The sequence below is a fragment of the Pongo abelii genome, chromosome 8, assembly GCF_028885655.2.
Source record: "Pongo abelii isolate AG06213 chromosome 8, NHGRI_mPonAbe1-v2.0_pri, whole genome shotgun sequence".
Lineage (NCBI taxonomy): Eukaryota > Metazoa > Chordata > Mammalia > Primates > Hominidae > Pongo > Pongo abelii.
In genome coordinates, this window is record NC_071993.2 from 54341123 (window position 1) to 54360239 (window position 19117).

The following is a 19117-nucleotide window of genomic DNA, read 5'->3' on the forward strand; positions in this document are numbered from 1 at the left end:
AAGCCACCCAGTTTGTGGCGCTGTCTTACAATAGCCCTGGGAAACAAATCCATTATTTCACTGAATCTGTAGAACAGCTCCATGAAGAGGATAATACTGTGCCCATTTTAAAGAGGAAGAAAACAAGGTTCAGGGAAGTGACTTTCCCAGAGTTATGGTTTGAACCCAAATCTGTCTCACACCCAAGCCCACTACATCCCAGTCTTCCAGCCGGGATTTGCCTTCAGCCTTGGTGTCAGCACTCAAGTGGGGGGGCAGGCAGATTAGTCCCTCAGGAAAGCACTTGTTTCTTGGAAGTACATTCTCCTGTAGGTTCTGAAAGGCAGGCCGACCCACTGGAAACAGGAGCCGTGTATCACGTTTCAGAAATCCAGCTCCTGGACAAGCCAGCTCAACCCGTCTCCCTGAGCCCTGCCCAGAAAGCTCCCAGCATGGACAATGTGCATTTAGCTCAGGTCTCCTCCTGACAGAGCTACGCTCCTGCCTCAAGAGCCACCTCAGATGGAAGTCCCCTTTTGGACGACAGAAATGCCCACTGACACAGACATGCAAATGTTCCATTGGAGGTTCCTGAGTTTCACCCAGTCCTGTTATACGCAGGCATATCTTTACACCTTCTCTATGAAATGGAATGGAAAGTGGAGCTGAAAGGCAGTTGTATTGACCCTGCCTTTAATTGACTTTGGCTCCATAAATCAAAGAGCTGTCATGCAGTCAGCCCTGCAGTAATATTCCTTCAGGATGTGCCGCAGGCATGGTAGATTGTACTTACTGGATCAAATAAATACCTTTTCATCTGTCTGTAATATAGGTAGCTATATTACTCTTTGCAGTGTTTCTCCTATTAACTTGATCTAGGCTCTGGAGGGATTTTCCTGAAGCCATGGGATGAAACCAGGAACGTTTCATGCCTCCTCCTGTCCTCCTTCAACTCCCCTAGCAGGAAGGCATAGGGCACAGCCCAAGGTCCAGCCTGCACCAAGACTAGCTAGGACCCCCAGCAGGTTCACAAGGATTCAGGACAAACAAGAAACACCGCTACTAATTTACCATGAAAGGTATATCCTGTGGACTCCAATTCCTTTTTACTTTTAGTTTTGCTTAGAAACTGGAAAAGCAAAACATGCTGGTTTTACATTATTGCTTGTTACAGAAGTGTATAAAGTCTAACTTGAACATACCCACCTCCTTGCAATTAAAAGAAATTTAAAAGAGAAATTGAATCATACCATATAGAGTGCTTTTGCAATCACCTTTTCACTAAAGAATTAACCGGCTGGGTGAGGTGGTGCATACCTGTAATCCCAGAATTTTGGGAGGCCAAGGTAGGAGGATCGCTTGAGCCCAGGAGTTTGAGACCAGCCTGGACAACATAGCAAGACCCCATCTCTACAAAAATTAGCTTGGCTGGGTGGACATGCCTGTGGTCCCAGCTACTGGGGAGGCTGAGGTGAGAGGATCACTTGAGCCCAGGAGGCAGAGTTTATAGTGAGCCGAGATCATGGCACTGCACTCCAGCCTGGGCAACAGAGTGAGATCCTAACTCAAAAAAAAAAAAAAAAAAAACAGAATAAACCAAACCAAGGATAAACCAAGAAGCCTTTTAGAGCAGTAAATATAGTTCCATTAAACGCTGTTTATTTCCTCCTCAGTTTTCCGTATTTTGTTTTGTTCCATATTTTGGTTATTTTGGAAGGAAATATTATCCCCTGTTGATGCTATTTAGATTGCCTACACTTTGGGGATGCTATAAATAAGTCAGCTATTAATATTTTCATGCTTTTGTGCAAGTATTTCTATTAAGATAAATACTGAGAAATAACATTTTTGAGTAGAGAAAACTCTCACCTCGAATGCTGGGAGATACCCTTCAATTCAGCTGAGAATGTCACCTCTTTGCATTGTCCAGTGCTTTGTAAGAGACCCCATTTTCCCACCCAGTCACACCTTGGATATTATGTATCACTTATGTATTTTTGTGCTAACCTAAAGGGAAAAATGGTATTTCATTTTTTCCATCTGAAGATTTGTGAGAATGAGCATCTTATTCTATGTTTACCAGCCTTTCTCTTTCTTCTGTGCTGTGACCCATAAGAACTTGGCCCTTTCACTTTTCCTGTTGAGTTGTTTCAAGTTTTGTGGTTAAATTAGTCAGTCTTTTACTTTTAAAACAATATTTCTGGTTTCCTGCCTTGCTTACAAAATACTTCCTTTACTCAAGATTGGAAAACTCATTGTCCCAGAGTTCTTGGTTTTAAGCAATAGAAAACTACTTTATTAAACATAGGCAGCAAAGAGACTTATTAGAAGGATAATGGATGTCTTAGTAAGAGATTGTAGTGTTTAGAAGCAACTCTTGGACAAAAGGCCAGGATAGAGGGATGCCAGAGAGCCAAAAACAAGCCAAATAGTGCCACTGGAGACATTGTCCTGGACTCCTGCTGCCAAGAGGCTGTTCTGATTCTGCTGCTATTGTCTATACTAGACTCTGGGTGTTGGGTGCTGCCATCCCATCATCACCTCCACCACTTGCTCCTCGACCACCACCACCCCTATAATACCAGCACCTCCTGCCACTTCCCCTCCATCCCCTCCTCTGGCATCTCCACCACCACCATCACCATAACTAGAGTGAATTCTAAAGTATCCCCTGATTCTTTGCAGTATGAGTTTCAGATTCAAAATCCTCAGTGGGAGTCTTTAATTGTTCATACACAAGCTTTCACTGTCAAGAGTCAAGGAGAAAAATCTAATATTTGTGTTCATTTGGGGAGAATTGGTATCCTAATAATATTAAGTCCTCCCATCTAGGAACATGGTATTGTTACCAAGCAATCAATGGGCTTGGTGTCCAATTCACATAGAGGCCAATGCCATGGCACCAGCTTTTGAGAAAAGAAAAACTTTATTGCTGGTTAATGGGCAAGAAGGCAAGAGAAAACTGTCAAACCTGTCTCCTCCAGCAGGGGTTTGGGTCAGGCTTTATAAGCATAGGGTAATGAGGTGTTATCTGGTTGGATCTTGCAATGAGGTGATGCCAGGACGCATGATCTGACTGGATTCTGCCACGGGGTGATACCAGAGCTTCCTCTGATTGGATCCTGGCTCCTGCCAGGCAGTGTCTGCTTCTCAGTTCAGTCCCAGTTTCTCAGTCCCAGCCCTGAGGTTCCTCCTATGGCTGTCCATTTGGTTTGCCTGAGCACGCTTAGATTACATCACCTTCAATCTGGGGGCCTATGATAACCTGAAAACAACTCACAACTTGGTTTCATAAAAGTTGAACCACATAGGTCTGATGCAGTTACAGTAGGTGCTAAAATCTCCCACTGTGATTGTGAGACTGTCAAATTCTAGGTTTTGGAATATCAACAACGTAGTCACAGTAAGTTTCGTTAATGAGATGCCAGTCTTACTTATTAGTAGGTGATGATGTTTTCTGTCTCATGTTTCTGATTTTCTCTTTATTCTTCATGTTTTAAAATATTATATGGTTTTATTTTTTCATTAATCCTAACAAGATATATGAGTCACTTTAATCTGAAGTTCTCTCTCCTTGTCTTCTTACCCTACGTTCTGACAGATTTCCTTGACTTTATCTTTCAGTTCATTTACTGATGATCACTTTGAAGACAGGAACTGGTGGGTCACACTTATAATGTCTAAGAAGATGTATTGCCGGAAGATTCTTTTATGAATGTACACGTTTCCTGAATTTCTGAGAATAGGGATTAGAGTGTTTTAAAAGTTTTCCTTAGTTCATTGCATCATCTAGGCGCTTGGTGCCTCTTCCATCTGCCCTTCCCAGTCTTCACGGTCACATGCTGACTGGCTCTTCTGCCTGGTGCACCCCTATTTGAGAACTGGGCTGGTTCTTCCAGATGGCTGCTGCAGTGGGTTAGTTCCTGCAGTTCTCTTCTCCAGGAGGCTTCTGAGGGCTGAGCTGACTGCTTGGAGCTCTGGGTACCTGGGGTCATCCGCTGACAGCCCCGCCTAGGATGTGCAATGGACAGCTGGTCTTGAGGTGGAAGACATGGCTGCTAAATCAGTAGTTGATGTCAGAAGGCAGGACACTTCATGTTCACCTGCATCTCCTCCAGCCCCTCCGGCTGACCTGGGCTGTGCCTGGCTGCCAGAGGAAGGCCCCTTTTCCTGTATGCATTTGTTCAGAGGAGCTGACAAATGTCTTCCTCTGAGTTCCCACTTTCTGCTGGGATTTTCCATTCCATCCTCTGGCCTGTGCCAGTAGTAACATTTTACACTTGTCTGACACCTTTTCTCCTCTGAGCTCCAAGCACTTTACAAGCAAGCAGTTACTATTATTGCCCTCTGAATTCTGATGGAAAAGCTGAGAGTCATGGGATCAAAGCTGCCATGATTGGGCAGTGAAGACAAGGCTCCCAGACACCAGTCCAGTCCCCGGCCCTTGGCAGGACCAGAGAGAGCACCCCAGCTGCTGAGGTGGGGTAGCCCAGGAGAGAGTTTTCAGCACGGGCTCCCTAGAGTCTCCCCAGAGCTGTCTTATCCTGTTGTAAAGTGATGCATTGTCCTTTACTGCAGAAGAGAGTGGGACCCTTGGGACTCTACCCTGCCAGAAAAAGTGGGCTGATGGTTTGTGGTTTATTCTGAGAATGAGAAGACTCATGCAATCTGTAAAGGGCCCTCATCTTGTCTTGAGGAACAGGAAGCAGATCTGTATTGCGTGGCCTAGGCAGCGGAATAAGGTTCAGTTGCTACAGGTTTTCACCAGTCAGAGGGCTTGCTAGCACTGAGAGCTGCCCAAAAGGGAGTGCATTTGCATCCCTGGTTGGGTCCCGAGGCAAGTGTCTCTAGCTGTTGCTGGGGATGTCCTGCATTACATGATGCTAGGGAAGGGTGACACATGAGGCCTCTTCCAATCCAGATTTTGCATCATAAGGACAGACTCTAGTGCAATCTCCTCTGGGTGGTGGAGGCCTTGGGGCTGAAACCCTGAAACCCTGGGGCACGTCACATCTTGCTGGATCTGCAAAGCTCCTTAGTTCCCATCTCCTCCTTCTTTCATTTAGCAAAACTTGGTTTGAGGTCTGCATTTTCCCTCTTTTGTATGAAGCTTTGCTCAGCAGCAGCTCACTGTTTAACTGGAAGGAACATCTGTGACCATGAAATTTTCAGCAACCTAAAAAGGCCCTGTTAAGTAATATTTGCTGAGCTAGTGTTGGGACTCAGCAGTGTATGTGTGTGTCTGCATGTCTGTGTGTGTGTGTGTCTGTGTGAATTCAGCTGCCCTCAGGCAGGTGGCTGGAAACTGGCTCACCTTTATCTGAGAACACATCAATCTTGGGAAGAATCCGTGGAACTGAGTATGGAGGGACACCTGGTCAGAAAGAAACTGAGAACAAGTCATTCCTACCCCAGGGACCACAGAAGGAGGCAGACAGCTGGAGGGATGTGGGGTGTGTGTGTGTGTGTGTGTGTGTGTGTATTAGACGGGGTAGAGGACTATATTTTCTGGACAGATAGAATTCTGAGCACATCTGGGTGTGTTAATGCTCACACGAAACCTTTCAAAGCTTGGAGAGATGGGTATTATGATTCTATTTTCCCAGTGAGGGATTAGAAGTCAAATAAGCTGCCCATGGCCCCAGTCCCGGCCAGAGTAGAGCTGGGGTTTGAACCCAGTTAGTGGTCTTTGGCTCTGAAGCCCTTTCTCCTCTGTATCCCTGCCTGCCTTCAATGCAGGTGCCACAAATGAGGTCCCACGGACCCCGTCTGACTGGCTCTGAGTCTTCCGGCTAGCCAGGCCGTCCCAGGCCCCAAGTGCTCTTTCCCAAGGGCTGGCTGCCTTGCAAGTCTCCAGAAGCCTCCGGGTCCACCCCCATGCCTCCCCAGATGCTCTAGAGAGCTCTGGGCCCAGGCCCAGGCCCAGCAGGGCAGCCCTGTGGTTTGCAATCTGGCCATGCATAGCTGGCTCTGAGCAGGCACTTATTCTTCCACGACCACCCAGTCAGTCCAACGCAGCCTGGAAGTGCAGCTCTAGCTGCCCAGACCGGTGGCGGCTCAGTCCTCACTGAGCCCTGCTGCTCCCACTCGCTGTCTGCCACCCCCGCTGTAGCCGGCCCCGCCTGCCCAGCTGAGCGAGCGGTCGCTGGAGCCCAGAAACAGCAGGGTCTGAGCATCCCTAGCAAACCACAAAGGGAGATTCACAAATCAAAAGGGCCCTAGAGAACAAAGCTGTCACATCAGTCCATCATGGAGCCGGATCTCAAAATACCGCCGGGCCAGAGTCCTGCCAGCTGTGAGTCACCACCCGGCCAGAGCAGCCGCAGCGGGCCCCCAGCCGCACGGAAAAACACCTCGGCAGCCAGCTGGCTGCTCTCTGCCCAAACTTGAGAGGTGTAGGGTGTCTGTGGGGTGGTTCCACACCTCCATGCTGCGGTGTGGAGAGGAGTCAGCCGTGGTATGCTTGCTGTAGGAGCAGGAGGGAGGGGACAAGGGAACGGCCATACCGATGACGGCTTCTGTCTTCCTAAGGACGCAGTCCAGGCCCGCTTCATCCCTCCAGCCCTGCTCCAAGCCTCTGGGATAACCAGCAGTGTGAGGCTGGTTGACGACAGTGGCTCAGCACAGCCTTTGATGTCACCCTTTTTATGCCTCCCTGTGGCCCTACACTGCTGGTCCGCCTCTTCCCAGGTGACGAGGAGTTGGAGTCAGGGCCTATGTGAGTCCAGCATCTCATCACACAAATGCCTATGGCAATGCACAGACCAAGAGCCTGCACTCGGTGTGCTGAGTCCCTCTTCACGCACTGCTCCAGTTCCTACCCCAAGCCCTATCATTACACGTGGTGGGGAGGGGCATGGGGGCACCCACATAGGGATCATGTCCTTTTGTAGGAGTTTAGGCATTCTCCTGACATTGCTTCTCTCTCATCCACCATCCTGAGACCTCATTCCTTCCAATCAGCATCCTTTGTTTCTCCTGGCTTTGAGGCCATGACACGTGTGCCTATAAATATGAAGTGGCCTGAATGACAAAACAAAAAGTTCTGAACTTATTTTTGTTGTCAGCTCATTTCTTCCTTCTGTGCCTCATTTTCCCCATATGAAGAGTGAGACGAGATCTTACAGAGACTTTTGGTTCTAAAGGCTGAGGGTTTTAGAATTTGGGGTGCCACCTGCCATCCCTCCCTGAGCTGGAGCCATAGCATATTCTAACGGGCTTCATCTTTAGTGAACTGAATATTAATGAGGAACATTAATGTTTTATTCAGGCAAGGAGGCAACAAGGACTCAATTTAAGGGAATATGAGATGTCAGTCCCAGCCCCTTCCATTTTCTGAGCCCCCTTGCTGTCTTGTCCTTGGCGCTCTCCTCTAAACCCTGGCCTTGGGGCTAAGGCCCCATCAGAGCTGAATGGGGTCACCTCTGGGTTGGGTAGAGCCTGCTGGGGCACAGATTTGAGGCTTCAGTCACCTCTTTGCCCTGCAGAAATGACCAGAGCCTGCCTTGAACTTCTTTGCTTGCAGCCAGAGTCTCCTGCACTCAGCTGGGAATTGACCAGGTACGGGTGCAAGCTGTGATGCCCATTTCCCCCTCTCTCCTGCTGTTCATCCCCATGCAGCCCCTCTCCACCCTGCCCATGGCCTCTGCTTGGCTGTTCTGGGCTGCTGTGTGATCATGCTTTCCTCCTTGGAGGCATTGATGCTGAAGGCATGGAGAGAACCTGGAATGGCAGAGTCCTGTCCACTGTGCAGTGATCTCTGCAGACCTGGGCCAGGAGGTCCTTAGAGAGAGAAGTCATGGGCCTCAGCCAGCAGGATGAAGGCTGCTGAGCAGCAGCTATGCAGAACAAGCATAAGCGGTGACATCTTCCCTGTCCCAGATGCCACAGAGGGCAGGGGTGTGCCCAGATATGTATGTTCCTAGGTGGGGTGACAGAAGAGCACTGGCCACCTGCCACCTACCACCTCTCCCTGAGCTGGAGCCACAACAAATTCCTGAGTACCCAGTGTCCCTCTACCCAGCAGTCAAAGTCTCTGAGAGCTCAGGTACACCTGGGCCCGTTCACAAGTTCGTAGGAAAGGGCATGAGTGTTTGCTCTCTGGTGTTACATGCCCTCCAAGGAATCACTAAACTTAAGCTAGAGGAGATTTGCCTCTTATGATCGCCCATTCTCTCCCCTGTGGGTCCCCCCACCACTCACTTTATTTAGTTATCATATTCAGTAAATACCTTTGAGGGATCTGGAATTTTCCAGTTGGCATAGACACCATGCATTAGTTTGTAGCCACCCAATTTGAGGGATCCTGAGTGTCGGAGATAACTGTGATCCTGTAATTAACTTAAAAGTTCCTGCTTCCCCTTTTAACCATAACCTAAAAATTACGTTTTAAAAATTAAGATGAAATTCACGTAACATATAATCAACTGTTTTGAAGTGTATATTTCAGTGATAATATTCTCAACACTGTGCTACTTCTAGCTGTCTAGTTTCAAAACTTCTTCCTCACCCTACAAAGACACCTGTATTAACTAAGTAATCATTCCCTATCTCACCTCCTGCCATGCCCTGGTAACCTCTAATCTGCTTCCCATCCCTGTGGTTCTACTTCTAGATATGTCATATAAAAATAAACACAACATGTGACTTTTTGTGTCTGTCATCTTACAGCACTTAGGATAATAGCACTTAGCACTTAGTTTCCTTGGTCCACTCATGAACCTTTTCAAGATTTTTTCTTTTTTATAGCTGAATAGGATTCCATCTTATGGATTAGCCAAATTGTGCATGCTTTCATCCTTTGATGGATTTTTATGTTGTTATTCATGAATAATGCTGCTATAAACATTTATATACAAGATTTTGTGTGGATGGATGTTCTCATTTCTCTTAGATATATGCCTAGGAGTGGAATTGCTATATCATATGGTAACTCTATTTTTAACTTTTTGAGGTACTGACGAACTCTTCTCCAAAATGGCTGCACAGTTTTACATTTCCCCCAGCAGCATATGTGGGTTTCAACTTCTTCGCTTTTTCACCAACACTTGTTATTATTGGTCTCTTCAACTCAAGCCATCCTAGTGCGTATGAAGCAGTGTCTCATAGTTTTAAGTTGTGTTTCCCCAGTGACTAACAGTGTCAATCATCTTTTCATTTGCTTATTGGTCATTTATATAGCTTCCTTGGAGAATGTCTATTTAGAAATTTGCCTATTTTTAATTTTTTTATTATTAAGTTATAAGAATTCTTTATAAATTATGGATGTTAGGCCTCTATCAGATATATTATTTGCAGGTATTTGCTCCCATTCCATAGCTTGCCTTTTCATATCCTTGATAATGTTCTTTGATGCACAGCTGTTTTAAGTTTTGATAAAGTCCAATTTATCTAATTTTTCTTTTGTTGCTTATTTATTTGGTGTCATATCTAAGAATCCTTTGCCAAAACTATGATTGTTATATATTCTTACATTTTATTCTAAGAGTTTAATAGTTTTAGCTCTTATATTTAGGTGTTGACTGATTTTGAGTTGATTTTTGAATACGGCACAAGGTAGGAGTACAAATGAACTCTTTGCTTGTGGATATCAAGTTGTCCCACTTGAATGGGCATGTTTAGAGAAAGGATAAATCAATAAACTGATGTCTTTTACTAGTTAGATGATCAAAGGTGTCCATATAGAGATACACGTAAACTGGTTCACATTTTTCATGTTCAGCATTGTTGTGAAGTTATAAAATAATGTGTGTAACACTCATGTAGTTGAATAGGACCTAATGGTGCCACTGAAGGTGAATTTAGGAGACATAAATGATTAGAATCTTTGGCAGAAAAAAGTACAGGAATCCCTCCCTTCGTGGGGGCTGCACTCATCTGTGTGGCATTTTCTGTTTTGCTCTGAAGCCCTGCATGACGTCTCAGCCTACATTCACCCTGGGTGCACTGGCGGCATCTGCCTCGTTGCTGGGTCATTGGGGCAGACAAGGCCAGCCCTCAGAGACAGCTTCTGCCCTGGGAAGGCAAAGCTGCCACCTGGAGCATCTCCCAGAAGCCATAGTGCCTTGCATCTGGCTGTGGGGACCAGCTCTGGGTCTCTCCCTATTAGTGGAGGACTAGTCCCAGATGTCACCACCACATGTCTGGCTATCCATCAATACAGGAGAGTGCTGAACTGAGAATGTGATTTTTTTTTATGGGTTCACATCCCAGGAACAGGGTCATGAGCTCCACTGAGCTCAGTTCTTAAATAGTCATTATCCTAGGTGGCCACCCTTGGGAGTGATTGCTCTGCCCTCTGGGACTTAAGTCCCTTCAGTGATCTCTTGCTTGATCACTTCTAATGATTGTGCTTGCTTCTCTGCTACCCACTTATGCCATCATCCAGAACAAAATGTTCTTTCTTACTCCAGAGCTTCCTCCCTTCTAACCGTCATCTTACAGCACTTAGCATAAGTGCTTGAATCTCCCAGGCCATCGCTCTCTCTCTGCCTTCTCCCCACCTCTTGGATCCCCACTGCCTTCATCTGCTCCTTGCTTGCTTAGACTCCATAGATCACCACTGCAGCCACTCTCCCGCAGGTCTCTCCTGCTTTACTTTCCTTTGGTTTAGGCCCCAGCAACACCCCAGCCATGAATTAGTCCATCCACCCCTTTCTCAGCACTGACACCTGGCCTGTTTGGTGCTGCCAAAGAACATCAGACCACTGGTGTATGTTTGGAACCAGAACCATCAGAACTCACGCTCCTCCTTCACTCTCAGCGTTGCCTCACCTCCAGCCCAAAGCCACGGTGGGAGCAGCAGACGCTCTCTCTTCAACCCATCTGTCAACCTCAAGACGGCTCCCTGTGCCCTTGCCCTTAAGGACTACTTGCTGGGGCTTTGGTGGCACAGTTTTGCTCCTGTCATCCTCTTTATTTACCCCTTTTTGGTTGCCGGTTGCTGCCTTACTCTTCCTTCTGAAAGAAAAAGGGAGCCCAAATTTGCCCCATTCCTTCATGTCCAGCCCCTTCCTTTGCTCACTGGCTTCTACCCCATAATCCCAATGAGCCACTGTAGCCCAATTATCGAGCCCCTTATGGCTGAACTCAATCCAAGGAGCATCCTCCAGCATTAAGCTCTCATGGATTCTCTGCAACACTGGAGTGTGAACCACTTCCTCCTTGGTTTCCACAGTGACATGTCCCTTGCAGGTGCTCCCTACATTTCCCAGCATGCTTCTTCTCCGTTTCCTTTACAGGCACCTTTTCTCTGCTGGTAGTTTAGATGTTGAGTTTTCTCTGGCCCTCTCCTTGCTCTTCCTCTCTCCTCTCCCTGGCTCACCTTGCCAACCTGGAGTCTCCCGTGGTCTGGTGAAACCTGGAGGTGGGTGGCCCTTCTCAGCGTGTGCTACCTGCTGTACTCTTTGTGTGGCAGCCGGGCTGGGAGCAGCTGGTGGCTCCACCAGGAGCACCATGAAGACATTGGCCTCTGGGGGTCTGGGTAGTTGACCCTTTGGACAGCAGTTCTGGGGAGGTCCCTGTGACTGTGCAGCCAGTGAAGCAGCATCATAGGCATTGCCTGAGAGCTTGTTGATCTAACTGAGAGATTGGTAGATCTACCCGAGAGCTTGGTAGATCTTGGCTTGTTAGCTGAGAGCTTGTTAGATCTGCAGGGTCTTGGCCCCCCAAGCTCCTGAACCAAATGCACGTGTTGACAAGCCCCCAGGAGTAGTGCCCATACAGCAGCATGTGAGGGGCTGCTGGGGACCCGTGTCAGCCTGCTGAGATGGGGCAGAGCCGAGAGAGAGTCAGGGAACTCAGTTTCTTAAGATGCTTTTGCTTCAAAATAGAGGTCAGGTTTCCAGTAGAAATTTGATGGAAAGAGCCCTATATTTTTTTTCTAATGGAATGGAAGCTTATACTTGGTAAGCAAAAGATTCTTATTTGAAAATAACTCTTGCTCCAACTTTGTGGGCTACCAAGGGAATCGAATTAGAGTAGAGGGGAGAGAAGAAGTAGCAGCGAAGCAGCCTGGCCTTGCCTGACGCGGGTGGATCTCAGGGCTGAACTGTTCCCACCCTCAGTCTGGGGCCAGGCCTGGGCCCAACACCACTCTGGGAGAAGGAGATGATGATTTTCTCTGAGGGGCTGTGTGCACCCCCTCAGGTTCCTCCTTCCTAAAGCAGCCAAGGGCAATGCCGTCCAGGGTACTGCATAGGTCCAGCGAGGCCTGTCCTCCCAGCCCTGCCTCCCTCTGCCCCTCAGGCCGAAGCTCAAACCCTTTGCTCACTGAACTGGGCCTGCAGAACTGGAGTACATGGGCCTGCGACAGCTGCATATAACCAAAATCACCCCTGGTTTTGAGCCGGCTCCTGAGGCCAAAAACTACAACTCCTTCTGCTACGCATGACCAGGGTGGTTTGGGTTTAGTTGGTAACTCGCCCGTTGCCATCCCTGCCTCCATAATGAGCACCCGTGGGCTGGGCAGAAGAGGCTCGGGCTGTTTCAAGAAACAAGAGCCCCTCTGTGGGGCCAGTGTGTTCTGGTTCCACATTCCAAATAGAGATGATGGGGATAGAGAGGAAGTGAACTTGGGATGGCACCAGGCTCTTATGGTTTCAGACAGAAGAGAAACAACAGAACAAGAAAGCTCCTGGCACTGTCTGGAAAGGGCCAGGGTCTGGGCTTCAGTCCTTCAGCCACAGTCCAGGGTGTTGCCATGACTGGCCATCATCTCCTGACCCTTCCTGTGCAGATCCTTGGCCATGGGCACCCTCCTCCACTGCTGAGTGCCTCTCATCCACTGCTAAGCCCTATCCCTGACCTTCCGGGACAGGTATGTCCCACATCTCCATAGGACCCTGGTTCACCAGCCCCTGGGTACTAAGCACTATCATTGTAACTGCATCTTGCCTTTCCTGTAAGACCCACATGGCAGGCATGGAGACTCACTGCCTAGGACCCCTCTAAGAAAGTACTTGCTGTTGCCCAGATGCAGGGTGTGGTTAGTTGAGGGCTAACCTCTGGGTGCTTCCTAGCCAACGCCACTCCTCCTGGGGCCTCCCCCAGGCACTGACTGAGCAGAGTGGTGGTATAAGGGCATAGCTGTTCCTGTCCAGCAGGGCCTCTCCTAATGGCAAATCCCTGCTGCAGAGCTCTCTGGGCCTGGCAGAGACATTGTCTCAGCTGCATCCCAGCCTGGCCACTCCCTGCCCAGTCCCACTCCCCGCCTTTCCTTCCTGTGTGGTACTCCCAAGACACCATTTGCACTCTTAAATCTGTCTCACCCTCTGCTGCCCAGAGAACCCAGCTGGGGCAGCCTGGCAGCACTGGGGCCAATGCAGCTTCAGCACCTGGCATGCAGCTGTCACCAAGCCCACCGGCCAGGTCAGACTTCAGAGTAGGAAGGTGATGACTAGGCCAGAACACAGAGAGCTGCATCCTCAATGGGGACCATATTCCTGCCTTTTGGGGAGGGAGTGAGGAGACTGGGTGATCTAGAACCTCCTTTACCACCTGGTCTGCCTGAGGCATGCTCTGGCTGACACCATGGTTGCAGGATTCCCAGGGATGCCTGCTCAATGTTATATCCCTGAAAGTGCATCTGAGGTAGAAAAGCATGGGATAGGGTGTGCATGGGTGTGTGCATGTGCATGGAGGGGCAGCTGTGGGCGGTGGGTAGTGGGAGACCTTTGACATCCCCTTGTGGGCCTCCTAGGCCTGGGGACTGGACTTGGGAAGGGAGTCAGGGTGGATGAGTTCTGGGCCTCAGCCCAGCTCCCTTCCCAAACACAGGGAGGATGTGAGAGTTTAGGAAGAACCTAGGAGGCTCCATCCCCGGGTCTCAGCCCCAGGGTCAACTCCGTATGGGTCCAAGTCCCTGAAGGGTGTGGTGTAAGTGGGGCCAGAAGGAAGTCTTGACCCCAGGGCCTCTCCCTGCCTGTCTTCCAAAGCCTGAAATGCCACCATTTGGGAGGCCTGCCTTTGCAACTGCACAGCTTCAGTTTTTTGGGGGGCAAAATCCTAGGAGGTGGTGAAGCTTTAAGACAAATTCAGCCTTGCAGAAGCTACCTCAGCCTTCAACTCCCAGCTCATGTGCCCTCACTTGTGCCTTGGCCACACCTTGAGGCACCTACAGCAGCAGCATGGCCTGTACTGCAGGTCTTCTCACAGCTATGAGGGACTGAGCCCAGTTATCCCCTCACCTGGCACTGCTTGGCACACAGCATGCGCTCATCAATGAAGATGCGGTGAAAGTCAGGCCAATGGCAAGGGAGACAGCACTGTCACTTGTGACTCAGGGTTGGGTGCTGGTTTGCCTGGTGCGGGAGGAGCTGTTCTGAACACTCCACGTTAATCCCTTTGCTTCATCCACACAGCTTCATCCTCATGAGGGTGGTGCTATTGTGATATCTATTTATGAGGAGGACTAAGACACAGAGTAGTTAAGGAATGTGCTTGGGTGTCACACAGCCCGGCAATGGGAGGAAGACCCCGCATGATGGGTCAGGCTGCGGTGGGGTGGGTGTGGGGGTCCTGGGGCTGATGCTCAAGCTGCAGGGCCATCTCCAAGAATCATTCATGTCCCATCAGGCTTACATTGTCCTGGGGCATTCTTGAAAAGGTCCAAGGAGCCTGGTGGGAATGGGAAGAGACACTGTGGTCTGGGCATCTGTTTCCAATGACATCTGCACTGTTTAAGCTGCAGCCAGGCTTCCCTCCTGCCAAAGCACCAGCTCTGCAGTGCTGCTGGCTGGCTGTGCCTCAGCAGGTCTGCACTGTGCTCAGAAGCCTCATCAGCATGTTTTTCCCCAGGAGGCTGGGGCTGGTGGGCACCCTGGGACACGACTGTGAGTGGAGGAGGCCAGGGCTCTGGGGCAGAGGCAGCCCAGGCCCACTGCAGGGCTGGCCCATCCTGTGCTCCAGCTGCTGAGCCTACCCCCACCACGCCCCCCCCCCGCCACCCCGCCGGAGGGCACAGGGACAGGCACCTGCCAGGTGAGCTTGTGCCCAGAACACCTGGGGTGTTTTCACATCCCCGTCTCACTGAATCCCACGGCACCTCTGTGTTCTCCACTTTTCAGGAGAAAACAGGCTCAGCAGTCAGGGAGTTCTAAGGCCACCCAGAGGTGAGTGGGTCGGGTGGCCAGGGTTTGGACTCAACATTCAAAGAGATGGAGAAACATATCCATCCCGGGTCTGAGTCTAAGCGGTGAGTCACTTGGGCCAGGCATTAATCCAGACCATTCTCATTTGGATGAGAAAATGAGTGGCAGGTGAGGCTCCCCCGAAGAGCCAGCACCCCACATGAAGGAGGGGCAGGCCCAGCCCCCCAGCTTCAGGCAGGTCAGCCGGCTCCTGCATGACACATCTACATTGTTCTGGGCACTTCCCCACCTCATCTTCATGCATGGGGTGGGGTCAGGAGGGAGCCCCGCCTTTCTGCCTGGACCAGAAGCCCCTGGTGTTCCCCACGTGGTGGTCCTACAGACCTGCCCTTATCCTGAAGCACAAGGCAGGCTGGGGTCCTGCTGACCTGTTTCAGCATTCTGTTAATCTGGAATGCTAACGCATTTTTCACAGAGCCGTGGGGAGGACACGAAGGCATGTTATAGGCATTACAGAGCTGCAGTGCAGAATCATAAGCTATTGCTATGAGAAGCTGAGGAAGAAAACTGGACCGGAATTCAAGTGTCGAAGGCAAGGGTTAGTTTGTGGGGCAGGGATTTCCAAATTTCTGATCAGGGGTCTTTGGGTGAGGCCCCGGGCTGAGTGAGCCCCTCTGCTCTTGTCTGTCCCTGCCTGTGGCTAATGTCAGAGCAACTTTCTGAGGGTCCTGAGAGGCGCGGTCCTCCTTCAGGTGTCACACTGGTGAGATGCTGTCTGGGTTTTTATTGAGCCTGATCAGAAGCCATAAATCAGCCGTGAAGCAGATGCTGGGCCTCATCCCAGAAGTGTCCACTACGTATGAGAGCTTCCTGGGTGGCCAGGCAGTGCCCTGTCTGGAGCACACTGGGGCTTGGCTGGCCAAGGCCGGCAGGCTCCCAGGCTCCCTGGAGACTCTAGGGAGGAGGATGGCTGTGCTAGGAAGAAGGGCCACTTTTTCACTTTGCTTCATTACCAGTGATGAGAGGCTGCAACTGGCTTGCACAAGATGGTGCAACCCACTCCCCGGGGGCCCACAAGTCAACAGAGGCTTAAGCGTCTTGCCTGCCCTTGGCTGTGGCTTTCCTGGAGGCAGAAGGCTGGCTGTGACATGCTAGGAGGCCCCTTCTGATTTTACATTTCTTCTCTGGGGCCCAATAGGGCCTCCCCTTTCTCTGAGCTGCTGGAGCAGAGTGTCTAGGAAACACACGTTTTCAACTCCTGCACAGAGTCCCTGGCTTTGGCCTGGGCTAAGTTTGCCACTCTCCCTATTCCTTTCCACTTTTTGCCCTTATCAGAGAATCAACCCAACCTGCCACCCTGTTGGGCTCCGTGGGACTGAAGAGGGAGAGGCAGGGCAGGCCCCACTTCTTTGCTGTGGAACCGGAAACCCAGGCCACCCTCAGGTGGGAGAAGCAGCACAGGCTTAGCAGAACATGGCCCACAGGGAGAAGTGGGACTCAGCAATCCGGATCATGAGCTTGAAAGGAGGCAGGGCCTGGGTTCAAATTCAGATGCAGACTTCCCAGCTGCACTACTGGCCCCCTGCGTCTCCCGGGGCTGTATATGAGCACCCTGTAGAGCAGTTACAGGTAAGCCCTTTAGTGCAATGTCTGAGCCCCACATGCAAGGGGCTGGGGAAGTCGTGGGAGTTATTACTGGTGCCATGCTACAGAGTGTATGTGGCTCATCTCAGCCCCTTGATGGTGCGGGAGGTAATATTATACCCATTTTACAGGTGGGGAAAGCTAAGGTAGAGAAGACAATAGACCATTTTGATTTGCCCCAAATCTCACTGGAATCCTGATGTTTTTAGCCCCAAATCCTGGACTGCTATTTACTAACTTTCGCATTATCTCCTGGGGTTGAGGTTTGATGCTCCCAGTACCCTGGATGCTGGTAGAACTGGGTTCCTCCAGTGCAGGACTTAGAGCAACAAGCTTGTTTTGGCACAAGCAACACCCACCATAATTGAGCATTTCAGAGATGAGAAAGTATGGCTTTCTTCTACTCCCCACCATCTTCTAACAAAGACATGTCCATTATGACGCCACAAAAATAACAAACCAGACCAAGGAAAACAGAAAGTAAAAGTGGAGAAGCAAGGCTAGGTAAATAAGACACATATCCATCCACTGCAAAGACCAACATAGATGCTATAATTGAGCCCTGGAGTTCACCCCGAACTTCTGGCAGCAAAAGAGATCCTCAATAGGTTATAACATTCTCACAGACACAAAGAAGCCCCACTGGTTGTAGTTGTTCAGAGACACTCAAGATTTCTATGGCAGGGCTTGGCATGTGTGGCGGGGCTTCCAGACCTTCTCAACCGCAAATGGTAATGGCCCTCCCTCAGCTGCCCCTGAGGCATTTCCTCCATGGAAGCCGAGATCTCAACTCCTTAGGTTTCTGCATTTCTGGAAAGGGACAGGCTTATTCTCCTTTCATGGAACACAGGTGGCTAACTCCACCAAAAGTCGGTCGCTCAATGGGGGAATTTATCTAATGGGGAGATGCCTGTCAGAACAGCCACTGGACTTCTAGACAATGACTGTGTACTTCCCAAAGGTTCACATTTTCCAAAGACATTCTGGCTTCATGGACACCCAGGGCTGTGGCCACACAGAGGGTGGGTGTGGGTTCTGGTGCTGCACTTGGCTGCAAGTGGCAGAGAGGTGGGCTTGGGGCATGTGGGGCCAGCGGCTGAGATGGCGATGCGGTTAATTAGAGTCACACGCCCATGATCCCTCACTGCTCCCTGGCACCTTCCAAAGGAACCCAGACATTTTCTCAGAGACACAGCTAGTGCCAGAAGCTGATTCCTTTTGATTGATCCTGGGGCGATGCCACGGGAAGTTTCCTCTGAAATGCAAGTCTGTCTATTCCAGGCTGCAGAGGGGCCTCTAAATCCAAGGGCCCTGCTCTCTTCCCCTCCCCAGGGTAAGTGAAAGGCTGTCTCAGCTTCTTGCTTGAAGAATACTCCAACTTTCACTCTCAGAAGAGAAGTGTGAGTCAAGAGGGAGAGAAATAATTCCTGAGCACCTACCTTGTACCTGGTGCCTCCAGTGGGAGAGTCAGCTTCTCAGTTTGTCCACAATGGAGGAGTTTTCTGGGACACTCAAACTGGAATAGGTGGTCACCCAGCTTCATTAACCCCGCAGCATTCTCATGAGGTGGGAGCTATCACTGCTCATTACAGATGCAAAAGCTGAGGCTTTAGGAAGCCATTTGCCCCATTTGGGGTCCCCAGGGTCATGGTCCTTCCACTCCCACATCTTGTCACTCCTGAGGGTATGAGAAGACATTGAAAACCTAGCAAGCTGAGTTCCCTGAAACCTTCTGGCTTTCCTGGGCTTGTTCTTTGCTTGCTGGTGGGGAGGCCCTCCTTCCCCCTGACTCCATGTCTCTATGGAAAAGGAATCCCCCCATTAACCTCCGAGGCCTCTGTGTGCCCCAGATCTCACTGGAATCCTGTGGCTGAGGAATCCTGAGCCCCATGTGGCTCAGAGCCAAATTACAGGCTGTGCTCAGATTTCTGTACCTTGTCGGGATCACTTGCCCTGCAGAGAACACTCTTGGCCATGTGAGGTTGGAGGAGGAGATATGTCTACCTGACAGGTCTGTATAGCTGCACATCTAATGCCGCATTCTTCAATCAGCTTTGCCCTACTTGCCACCAATAAGTAGGGCTACTGCTTGTCCCTCCTAATGGATGCCTAAAAGGAATGTTATGTTTTGAAACCCCAAAAGCCCCAGTATGTAAGTTTTCCTGTGTGTCAGAGACTTCTAGCAAGACCTTTTACCCCAGGAAAAGCCGCAAAGTGCTTTGCTAGAAGTAAAGCACTTTGTGGCTTTTCCTCAGGGACCCATGGACCACCACAATTTTGTTTCTCAGAAGAAAGGAGCCTCGTGTGCAGAGGCTAGTTAGAGTCTTGTGAGAAGTCAGGCTCTGAGCTTTCCCAGCTGAGGGTCCAGCATTAAGGCCAAACCTTTCTGTGGCTCCCAGAAATGG